The sequence below is a fragment of the Rhinolophus sinicus genome, linkage group LG06, assembly GCF_036562045.2.
Source record: "Rhinolophus sinicus isolate RSC01 linkage group LG06, ASM3656204v1, whole genome shotgun sequence".
NCBI lineage: Eukaryota > Metazoa > Chordata > Mammalia > Chiroptera > Rhinolophidae > Rhinolophus > Rhinolophus sinicus.
Window position 1 is genome coordinate 76,327,157 of NC_133756.1, and position 10,091 is coordinate 76,337,247.

Sequence of the window (10,091 nt, forward strand, 5' to 3'; positions counted from 1 at the left end):
CCAGGCGAGACACACGCAGTAGTAGCCACATGATTCGCAGTCCGCCATTCACTTCTCTGCCTGCCAACCAACCAACTAATCAACGCAGCCCCGCAGTTACATCAGTAGCCAATTGGCCAACCGATTACAGCCGATGGCCAACCAGTTACAGTCGATGGTCATTCACTACCTGAGTCAGCACCTCCCCACGCGAGGCCAACAGCCTGGAAACTGCTCTCTGGGACTCTGTCCCCACAGCCACTGTACATGTTAAGCAATATAATAAAGAAACGAAAAAGTGAAAGAGAAAATCATGCACTTGAAAACAAGTTAGACAGAAGGCTTCTCAGTAGGATGGTGCTGCAGCTGTGATGGGTCCTGACAGAAGTCTGCAGGTGGCAGCCACACCCAGGGGAGTGAGGTGCGCTTAGTTCTCACTGCTGTTTGCACTCGGAGGGCTGGCTCCGCTCCTTCTTGGGGTTAATTTAAGCATTGTCCTCATCTTTTCCTTCTTCATCACCTTCTAATTCCTCCTCTCCTCTTTCCTTACCTTCTTCAAAATTGTCCTCAACCTCTATGGCCTCCCCCGTGAAGTACAGCACAGCCCTGAGGGACTATTCACTCAAGAAAGAAGTGTCCGATCTCAAAGTTGGAGGCTAATGTGAATTTACAATCTTTACACAGTGATTCTCTAACCCCAGATGCTTTCAGCGGATGGAAGAAGCTGAAAAAATGAACGGTGGGGAACTTGTTTGGTAATTTTTCTGACAATATCTCAACTCTTATGTTTCTGCTTTTTGTTGATCGTTTTGACAGTAACATTTTTTTTCTTTCTTCCAGTCAATGGTGCCCTTGTCACAGTCAACTATTTCAAGACCTTCAAAGGAAAAGGTGTTGGCCTTATCTGGTTCTGACTTCATCTTTTATATTTTGGTCAGCACTGAATTAGTAGTCTTTGGATTCAAAGTGGAACTCTAATACAAAGACATAGGCTGTCCAGGGTCTGAAAATTTGACTTTAATATTCTGCAAGTGTTTCAAGATTGACTTATCGTAATCCTGGACTAACTCACTTAGCATGTATACATTTCTGAAGATGGTAAACCAGAACTCTGGGATTCCTTTGGGGTTTGGCTCTTCAGCCATTGCTACTTCTTTTTCTGTTATAACTACTTTATTTTTCATGTCTCCAGCCAATTTATCCTCCTCTTCATTCTCACTGTGTCATTTCAATTCTACATCTGTTAGCTCAATATCACCAGTGATGAAGTCCTTTCTCTTGCCAAAGAGAGGCTGGTACAGTGCTGCATACAACCAAACTGCCAAACTGCCTTCCATAGTGGCTGTACCATTTTGCATTCCCATCAACAATAAATGAAAGTTCCTACTGCTGCACATCCTCACCAGAATTTGGTTTGATGGTGATGAACTCCTTTAGCTTCTTTTTGTCTGGGTAGCTCTTTATTTGTCCTTCAATTCAAAATGATAGCTTTGCTGGGTAGAGTAATCTTGGTTGTAGGTCCTTGCTGGAAATTGAACATTCCTGCCAATACCTTCTGGTCTGCAAAGTTTCTGTTGAGAAATCAGCTGACAATCTTATGGGAGCTCCCTTGTAGGTAACTAACTGCTTTTCTCTTGCTGCTTTTACAATTTTTTTCTTTGTCTTCAACCTTTGACATTTTAATTAGAATGTGTCTTGGTAAGGGTCTCTTTGCATTCATCTTGTTTGGGACTCCTTGTGCTTTCTGAACTTGTATGTCTATTTCCTTCACCAAGTTAGGGAAGGTTTTGTTTCTTCATCATTGTTTCTTCAAACAGGTTTTTACTTCCTTGCTCTCACTCTTCTTCTGGTGCCTGTATGATGTGAATGTTAATACGTTTGATATTGTCCCAGAGGTCCCTTAAACTATCCTCATTTTTAAAAATCTTTTTTCTTTATGCCGCTTTTTGCTACCTTATCTTCTAAATCACTGATTTGATCAGCTGCTTTATCTAATCTATTGTTGATTTCCTCTAATATATTCTTCATTTCAGTTATTGTATTCTTTATTTTTGACTGGTTCTCTTTTATGTTTTCTATCTCCATTTTTATGTTTATTGTCTCTTTGTTGAAGTTCTTGCTGAGATCACTGAGCATCCTTATAACCAGTGTGTTGAACTCTGTGTCTGGTAGATTGCTTGTCTCCATTTTGTTTACTTTTTCTAGAGCTTTGTTCCATTCTTTTGGGACATGTTTCTTTGTCTCCCCATTTTGGTTGCCTTCCTGTGTTTGTTTATATGTATTAGGTAGAGCTGCTATGCCTCCTGGTCTTAGTAGAATGGCCTTATATAGTAGGTGTTCTGTGGGGCCCAGTAGCATAGTCTCCATGGTCACCAGAGCTGGGTGCTCTAGGTGTGTCTCTTATGTAGGTGTGTGACCTCCTGTTGTAGTTGAGCCTTGGTTGCTCATCGCATGTCAATGGGAAGGATTGACCCTTGAGCTGATTGGTTGTGAGGACTGGCCGTGACTATAGTGGAGGAGCTGTTGTGCAGGAAATGACCCTATGGAGCAGGATTCACTTTCAGAGGGCTCTGGTGTCTGTTGAATCTATCCTTTGGGTGTGTCGTCCTTGGAAGCAGCTGGGTGATGATCCAACTCGGTCTGAAGCTGGCCTCTGGCTGTGCTGGTTCCCAGGACCTCCTGGGAGGGGCATCGCTGTAAGGTCAATTTCAGCCACTGCCTGTGCCCTGCCCAGCGCCACCTGGTATGAGCCACAAAGCAATCCACAGATGGCTACCACTTAGGCTGGGATTGCAGGTTCCTGGACAGGCCCAGCCATGAACGGAGATGGGCTTGGGGATGCTTAGTAAAAGGTATGGGACACACTGAAGCAAGATGCTGCTTGTTTACATTTTGTGAACCTTTGAGATACTTTAGGAAGGTCCCCAGCATGAGCCAAGACAGGATATTTGTACAGAAAAGCCACTGGAAGCAGCTTGGGTGTGCCTGAAAGTTAGGTGGGGCAGGGTCTCAGGGAATCACCAGGACAGGAAGAACAAATGATATTAGCCAGGTTGATGGAGACTCAGATATGGCATCTGCCTGTGTCTGCAGGCAGGGAGGAGGAGAGACTCAACAAAGAAACAATGGCTTCTGCTGGCTTCTCGGTCTGGGAGAAAGCTGCCCCTCCAGCCGTCGCCCTGAAGGCAGACAAATTAGTTCCTCCCCATATGTTTGTCACACATTTCAAGCTGATGCCGCACTGCTGGAGCTCAGAGCGATTGAGTCCATCAGTTAGTAAGTTCATGTGCAGGCCCTTTAGGAGAGCACCTCGGACTGCAGCCACTTTTTCCCCATTCAGCCACAATCTCCACTGGTTTTCACAGCCAGATGTTATTGGGACTTCTCTTCCCAGCACTGAAACCCTAGGGTGGGGAGCTTGGTGTGGGGCTGGGACCCCTTGCTTTTCTGGAGGGCCCTCTGCCACCAAGATATCCCTCCTGTTTCTTAATGGTCACATGTGGGTGTGAGACCACCCCATTCTGTGGATCTACCCTCCTACCAGTCTCGAGGTGGCTTCTTCTGCAACTAAGCCCTTCCTAATTGTAGGGCTTCAGTTCAGCTAGACTTCAGGTAATTATCAATGATGTTGTTCTATTGTTTAGTTGTAATTTTGATGTGATCATAAAAGGAGGTAAGCACAGTGTTTACCTATTCTGCCATCTTTCCTTTATTATCTTCTTAATAACCATGGAATCTGTAGTGATGCCCCCTCTTCCATATCTGATATTAGTAATTTTTGTCCTTTTTCTTTTTTTCTCATTTAGCCTGACTACAGGCTTATCAAGTTCATTGATCTTTTCAAAGAACCAGTTTTTGGTTTTGTAGATTTTTCTCTATTGGTTTCTTGTTTTCAATTTTACTTCTGCTCTAATTTTTATTACTTTTTTTTTGCTCTGCTTATTTTGGACTTAATTTCTTATACTTTCTCTAGTTTCCTAAGGTGGAAATTTAGGTTATTGATTTTAGATGTCTTCTTTTCGAATACATGCATTCAATGCTATAAAATTTCTCTTTAAGCACTGTGTTTGTTGAATACCACACATTTTGATAAGGTGTGCTTTCATTTTCATTTAGTTGAAAATATTTTAAAATTTCTTTTGAGATTTCTTCTTTGACCCACGTGTTATTTAGAAGTGTGTTGTTTAATCTCCTCATGTTTTGGGATTTTCCAGTAGTCTTTCTGTTATTGACTCCTTGTTTAATTCTATTGTGGTCTGAAAGCAGACATTGTATCATTTCCTCTTTTTTTTCCTTTTTTTTTTTTTTTTTTTACATTTGTTAAGGTGTATTTTATGGCCAAGAATATGATCTATCTTGATGAATGTTCCATGTGTGCTTGAGAAGAATCTGTATTCTGCTGGATGAAGTAATCTATAGATGTCAATTACATCCAGTTGATTGATGGTGTTGTTGAGTTCAGCTGTCTCTTGTTGGATCTGTACATTTCTGATAGAGGGTACCAGCCTACTTTTTGTCATTATTGCTATTGTAATTGATGTTGCTGTTGCTAATCTTACTGTGGTCACTGCTGTTCTTATGAAAGTGCTTTAGGTGCTATTCCAGCTTTAGCATGAGGTACCTTTTTATATGGCTCCCTTGCATTGGTGTTGTTCTTTAAATTCCTTCTGCAACCTTTTTCTTTGAACTTGGGAGAGGGCTGATGAGGAGGTTGGGTGAGGATATATTTGAGTAGCATCACCAACTCTTACACTTAAAAATGCTCCTTTCTGCCAATGATGGACCAATTCTAGAATGAATAGGGGATATCTCTGCTTTTTCCCATCTCACACCTCATGCACCTGAGGTACTTCCCGCAGAGGTAGAGGTAGTGGCTGCCTTTGTCTTTCCTCTTATTTCAAGTGTCCTAGATCAAACATGACCTATGATCCTAAAGTAAATCAGTGTCTTATTCTTGATGCATACACAAGATTGTTGTACATGTCATCCCTGCTAAATCAGCATTCTTATCCATATTATGGGAATGCGTGAGGTCCTCTAAAGAAGTACCCAATGTCTCTTGAGACTTGGAAGGAGCAATTCCAAAATGGTGACTGTATGTGTTGCTGACAGAGGTGCAATATATTTATCTGAGACATAAGATAGATTTCTTTCTTTCCATTTTGGGGAGCTGACTCCTAGCACCACCGTCCTCCCATAGTCATTATCCAGCCACATCTACCTTTCTTCATCCTCCTCTTTTTATCATCCTGAGGTTTTACTCCCCCTCTGGTTATTGAGCCTAGTTAAAGTTACCTCTGACAACACAGGTAATATTTAACAAGTGAAAAGACAGGATTTTTGTCGTCTTCCTATCAGTTTTACTCCTGTACTGCCTTGAGGGAAAGAAGTTGACTTGCAGAGTAATAAGCTAGTAAATGGGTGATGTTTCCTACCCAGGTTTTCACCCAGCTTTCTTCTCAATTGAAGTTTTGTTCACTGTTGGTTTGGTACACAGTGCGTGTTCAACAATTTCCTTGACTGGCTGATGGTTTCCATCAATCCCAATTTCCATTCAGGGGGACAGGTTACTTCCTGGACCTTCATAAGATGGTCTTATCTAGACTCTACTCATTTTCATACAGGTTTGGGAGCTAGGTCCTTAGTAGCTGATAAGGATGCTATGCTTTCTATTCTCTTATACATGAATCTTGTGCATGAATAGGGGCTCTGACCTTTTCATTTGGGCTTCACTCATCTACATAAGGATTTCTTGAAGTCCAAGCCCACTGATTTAAAGGGTTTCAGGCCCTCCCATTACCTTCATACTTCCCCAAGGCACACCGATTCCTTAATGAGTAATGGGGAATCTGTTTGCCCCTTTGTTCTGCCTCCCTGTAGCCAGCTTCTGATAAGAGTGATAAAAAAGCAGATATGTGTACCTTAAAAGCCTCTTTAAGTTACCATCATACTCCCTTTATCGAAGTTTTCTATCAGCAAATAGCTTTAATATAGTAGATATTTGTCTGTACTGGCATTCAAACCCTAATGGGGCTATTACGGCCTAATCCAGATAATTTGGACTTTTCTTCTTTCTTAATCCTTTGACAATTTTCTGCCTCCTATTGACACACACACACACACACACACACACACACACACAAACACACACACACATATCTGACAATGAAGTTCACGAACTCATCCTAGAAAAAGTGCTACATACATCATTGCTGAATATCATTACAGTCATCTTCAAAGTACTCCCCTTGGGATGCTATGAACCGATGCCCTTCAAAGCAATTTTGGAACTCTTTTTCTGGAATGGCCATCAGAGTTGTCATCGTACTACCCTTGATGTCATGAATGTCATCAAAATGTCTTCCTTTCAATATTTCCTTTATCTTCAGGTAAAGAAAGAAGTCATTGGGGGCCAGACCAGGTGAGTAGGGAGGGTGCTCCAATACAGTTATTTGTTTACTGGCTAAAACTCCCTCACAGACAGTGCTGTGTGAGCTGGTTCATTGTCATTATGCAAGAGCCATGAATTGTTGGTGAAAAGTTCTTGTCTAAGTTTTACACACAGGTTTTGGAGCACTTCCAAATAGTAAACTTGGTTATCTGTTTGTCCAGTTGGTACAAATTCATAATGAATAATTCCTCTGATATCCAAAAAGTTTAGTAACATTGTTGCAACAAGTTCGTGAACTTAAATGTCAGACCTTGTGTGTGTGTGTGTGTGTGTGTGTGTGTGTGTGTGTGTGATACTTTTGTCAATGTATGAACACCGAAACCAACAGAAAGTTTTATAAGGGTTTATTAGAGTTTATTTTAGCCAAATCGAGGACATGCCTGGAATCAAGATCTCAATGGATTAAGAAAATGCTGCAGATCATGGCAATTTTGCAATTCTTTTTATACATTTGGAATCAAAGGAGGAAACATGAAATCCATTGGTGTTAGATTAAGGAGATGGAAGAAAGAAAGGAGGGGAAATCTCTATGACTGAATAAAAAAGTAAAATGAAGAGACACATACTTCTTTTACATTGGTGGATACAGGGTAGTTTACATTTACAGTCAGCAGGAATGTTATACAAGCAGCAATATCATGTACTCTCTTGAGGATGGTTACCCTTCTTAGTGGTCTGGAAAAGAGGATTGTGCTGGCATTTCAAAGGTATGTTAACTTAGATGCACAAGAACAGTGGACAGGTCTTGCTTAAGGAGAAGATAAACCTTTGACTAAGAAAGTTATAGGACTGTGAGGCATGACTACCCACTATGACCTGTCCAATTAGGAATTTATGATCAGATCATCCTGTGAGGTTACTTTCAGTAATTAAGCCTGTTAGATTTACTACACAGCCTTTTTTTCATTCATACTTTCATATATATGAATATATAAAGAAGAACAGATTATAGTGAAACACTATACTGTGAAGAAAAATTAACATATAGAAATTGATGATTTCTTATTTTCCCATTTTTTTAGCTTTCTAATTGTTTTTATTACTCAAAAACTTCATTTTTTTATTTAGCTTTCTGACTGTGCTTTTGCCTTTAACACTTTCACAATTTTCTGCTCCTCGATAAGGACAGCACACTTGATCCTGTCACAGAGACATTTAGCACACATGGATTTATTATAGGCCCTGCTGATATGTTATTTTGTTTGTTTGTTTTAGACAAGCTCATTTGAACTTTAGGTTTCACAGAACGAACTCCACGAAGTTGGCCTGGGCACATACCACATGTAGATTTTTGTGCTTTCCCAACCTTCTTGGTATAAAGGTAAAGAATTCTATTACCAGGGGTTCAGGATAGCCTATTTTTATTAGAGTCTCTATTTTAGGACAGCCTCTAATGGTATGTCAGATGCTGGACCATTCCAAATGCTTATAGACACAGTCCCCAGAAGAGGAAAAGGAAAGGCTTGTTTTCCAATTTTCATGGTTTCCTATTTTCTAGCAATAAACTATTAGGAACTATTGGGAAAAATGAATTCCTATGCACGATAACAATATAAATTATAAAACCTTGGCATAAATCTAATAAGGAAAGTATTTGAGTTATGTGACAAAAACCATAAAACTTTAAAGTTTAAAGAGTAGGAAATGATCCTATAAAGATATAAATATTTTTACATTAATCTGTAAATTTAATTTTAGTCTCCCCCAGAAATTGTATTCGACAGAATTTGACAAGATGATTTTGATACTTTTTAGAAAGAGAAAATGTAAATGAATAGGGAAGAAATTTTGAAAATAAAGAATCATAAAGAGGAAAATATTATAACAAATATAAAGTACTCAATAACACTGTATGGTTACAGAGTTTGTATTGAAAAAAAAGGAAGAGATAATTAAATTAACAAAACAAATGAGATTCTAGTATAAGATTCATGTATAAAATGTAACAGGATCCAATAAAGAAAAAATGGACAAATTAATAGATGGCTTTATGATAATTGGATATCTACTTGGGAAAAAAATATTTTTTATTATATTTTACATAGAAATACAAATACAAAATATGTGTATTTGAAAAAGGGGTTCTATGGAAAGTAACCTCACATTGTGATCTGGTCATAAATTCCTAACTGGGCAGGTCATGGTGAGTAGTCATGCACCAGGCATATCAATTTTTTAGTAAAAGGTTTATCTTTGCTTTAAGCAAGCCCTGCCCATTGTTTTTGTGCATCTAGGATTAACACACCTTTGAAATAAGCACAACCACTGTCAAGAGAGTACATAATCTTATTTACTGTCCTGTAATCCAATCCCCACCTTGCATTCTCCCACTTTTATCTAACCTTCCTTACTTTCCCTCCCTAATCAATAAATGCATAAAAGAAACTGCAAAATTGTTGTTCTCTGGAGCATTTCACATCTTGCTTGCCAGTTATTGTCATCAGTTTTGGCTCAAATAAACTCTTATAAAAATTCTCTACATGTTCAGACCTTTATTATGTTGACAAATAGAATAGTTCTATACTTTTTTTGTGGGAATATATTCCTAAACAAGTTACTAATGAACTATTGGCATCACAAAAGAGGAGAGCCTAAGGGTATATTTGGGAATGCTGGATTTAGATAGAGAGGTGATTAGATGACAAGGAAGGAGAATGTAAAAAGAATCTGGGTAAACTTTTCTGAGGAAATGGAATTATCTTGGGTGGCCAGGGAAATCATGAGGAAGAGAATAAGGTCTTTCTTTTCCAGAACTTATAACTTGGCAGTAATTGGATGAAACACTGCTTGTATTGTTTCATTATTTATGAAGACTCTAAAAGGTAGGAAGTATTTCTATTTTCTAGAAAAGGAATTTGGCTCAAGGGAAGTTAAGTAAATTGTTTAACAATTCCTTAGAAATAATGGCAGGGCTCGGGATAAAATTGAACTCTGTGTGACAGCAATGTCCATGCTCTTTCCATTCCCCAAAGTAATCCTGCTCTAAGTCAACAAATAATTATTGCATGCCTACCATATGCCAGAGATGGACCAGAGGGTATGTTTCAATAGATGCTGCTAAACTGCTTTCAACAAAAGGAATGGTAGTTTGCATTTCCACTTACAGTGCATAAAAGTGACTCTCCAGCTCATTCTATAGACTGAATAGCCAACCCAGAATACTTCAAAATTTTATGATATAAATGGTAACTTGTTTTAATTTGCATTAAGTTGAGCACATTTTCAAATGGATGTTTTACCATTTTAATTTATTTTTCTCTAAATTGCTTTGTCATACATTGAATTGTGTACCCCAAAAATTTATGCTCAAGTCTGAACTTCAGGATTCTGTGAATGTGACCTCATTTGGAAACAGGATCTTTGCAAATGTAATCAAGTTAAGTTGAGCTCACACTGGACTAGTGTGGGCCCTAATCCAATGTGACAGGTGTCCTTATACAAAGAAGGACCTTTGAACCCAGACACACATAAGGAGAAAGCCTTGTGATGACAGGCAGAGACTGGAGTGATGCATCTCCAAACCAAGAAACACCAAGGAGTACTGGCAACTGCCAGGAGCTAGTAGAGTTAAGGAAAGATTCTCTCCTGGAGCTTTCAGAGAGAGCATTGCCCAGAGGACTTCAAACGTCCAGAACTGGGAAAGCAGAAATTTGTTTTAAAC

General features: G+C 39.2%; 2 pseudogenes; both read right to left on the reverse strand.

Annotated features, from left to right (window-relative positions):
• Window positions 1–413: 413 nt before the first annotated feature.
• LOC109458571 (nucleosome assembly protein 1-like 4) lies at window positions 414–1,402 on the reverse strand (annotated as a pseudogene).
• A 6,092-nt stretch (window positions 1,403–7,494) lies between these two features.
• Window positions 7,495–7,847, reverse strand: LOC141572330 (large ribosomal subunit protein eL34 pseudogene; annotated as a pseudogene).
• Between the last annotated feature and the right edge of the window lie 2,244 nt (window positions 7,848–10,091).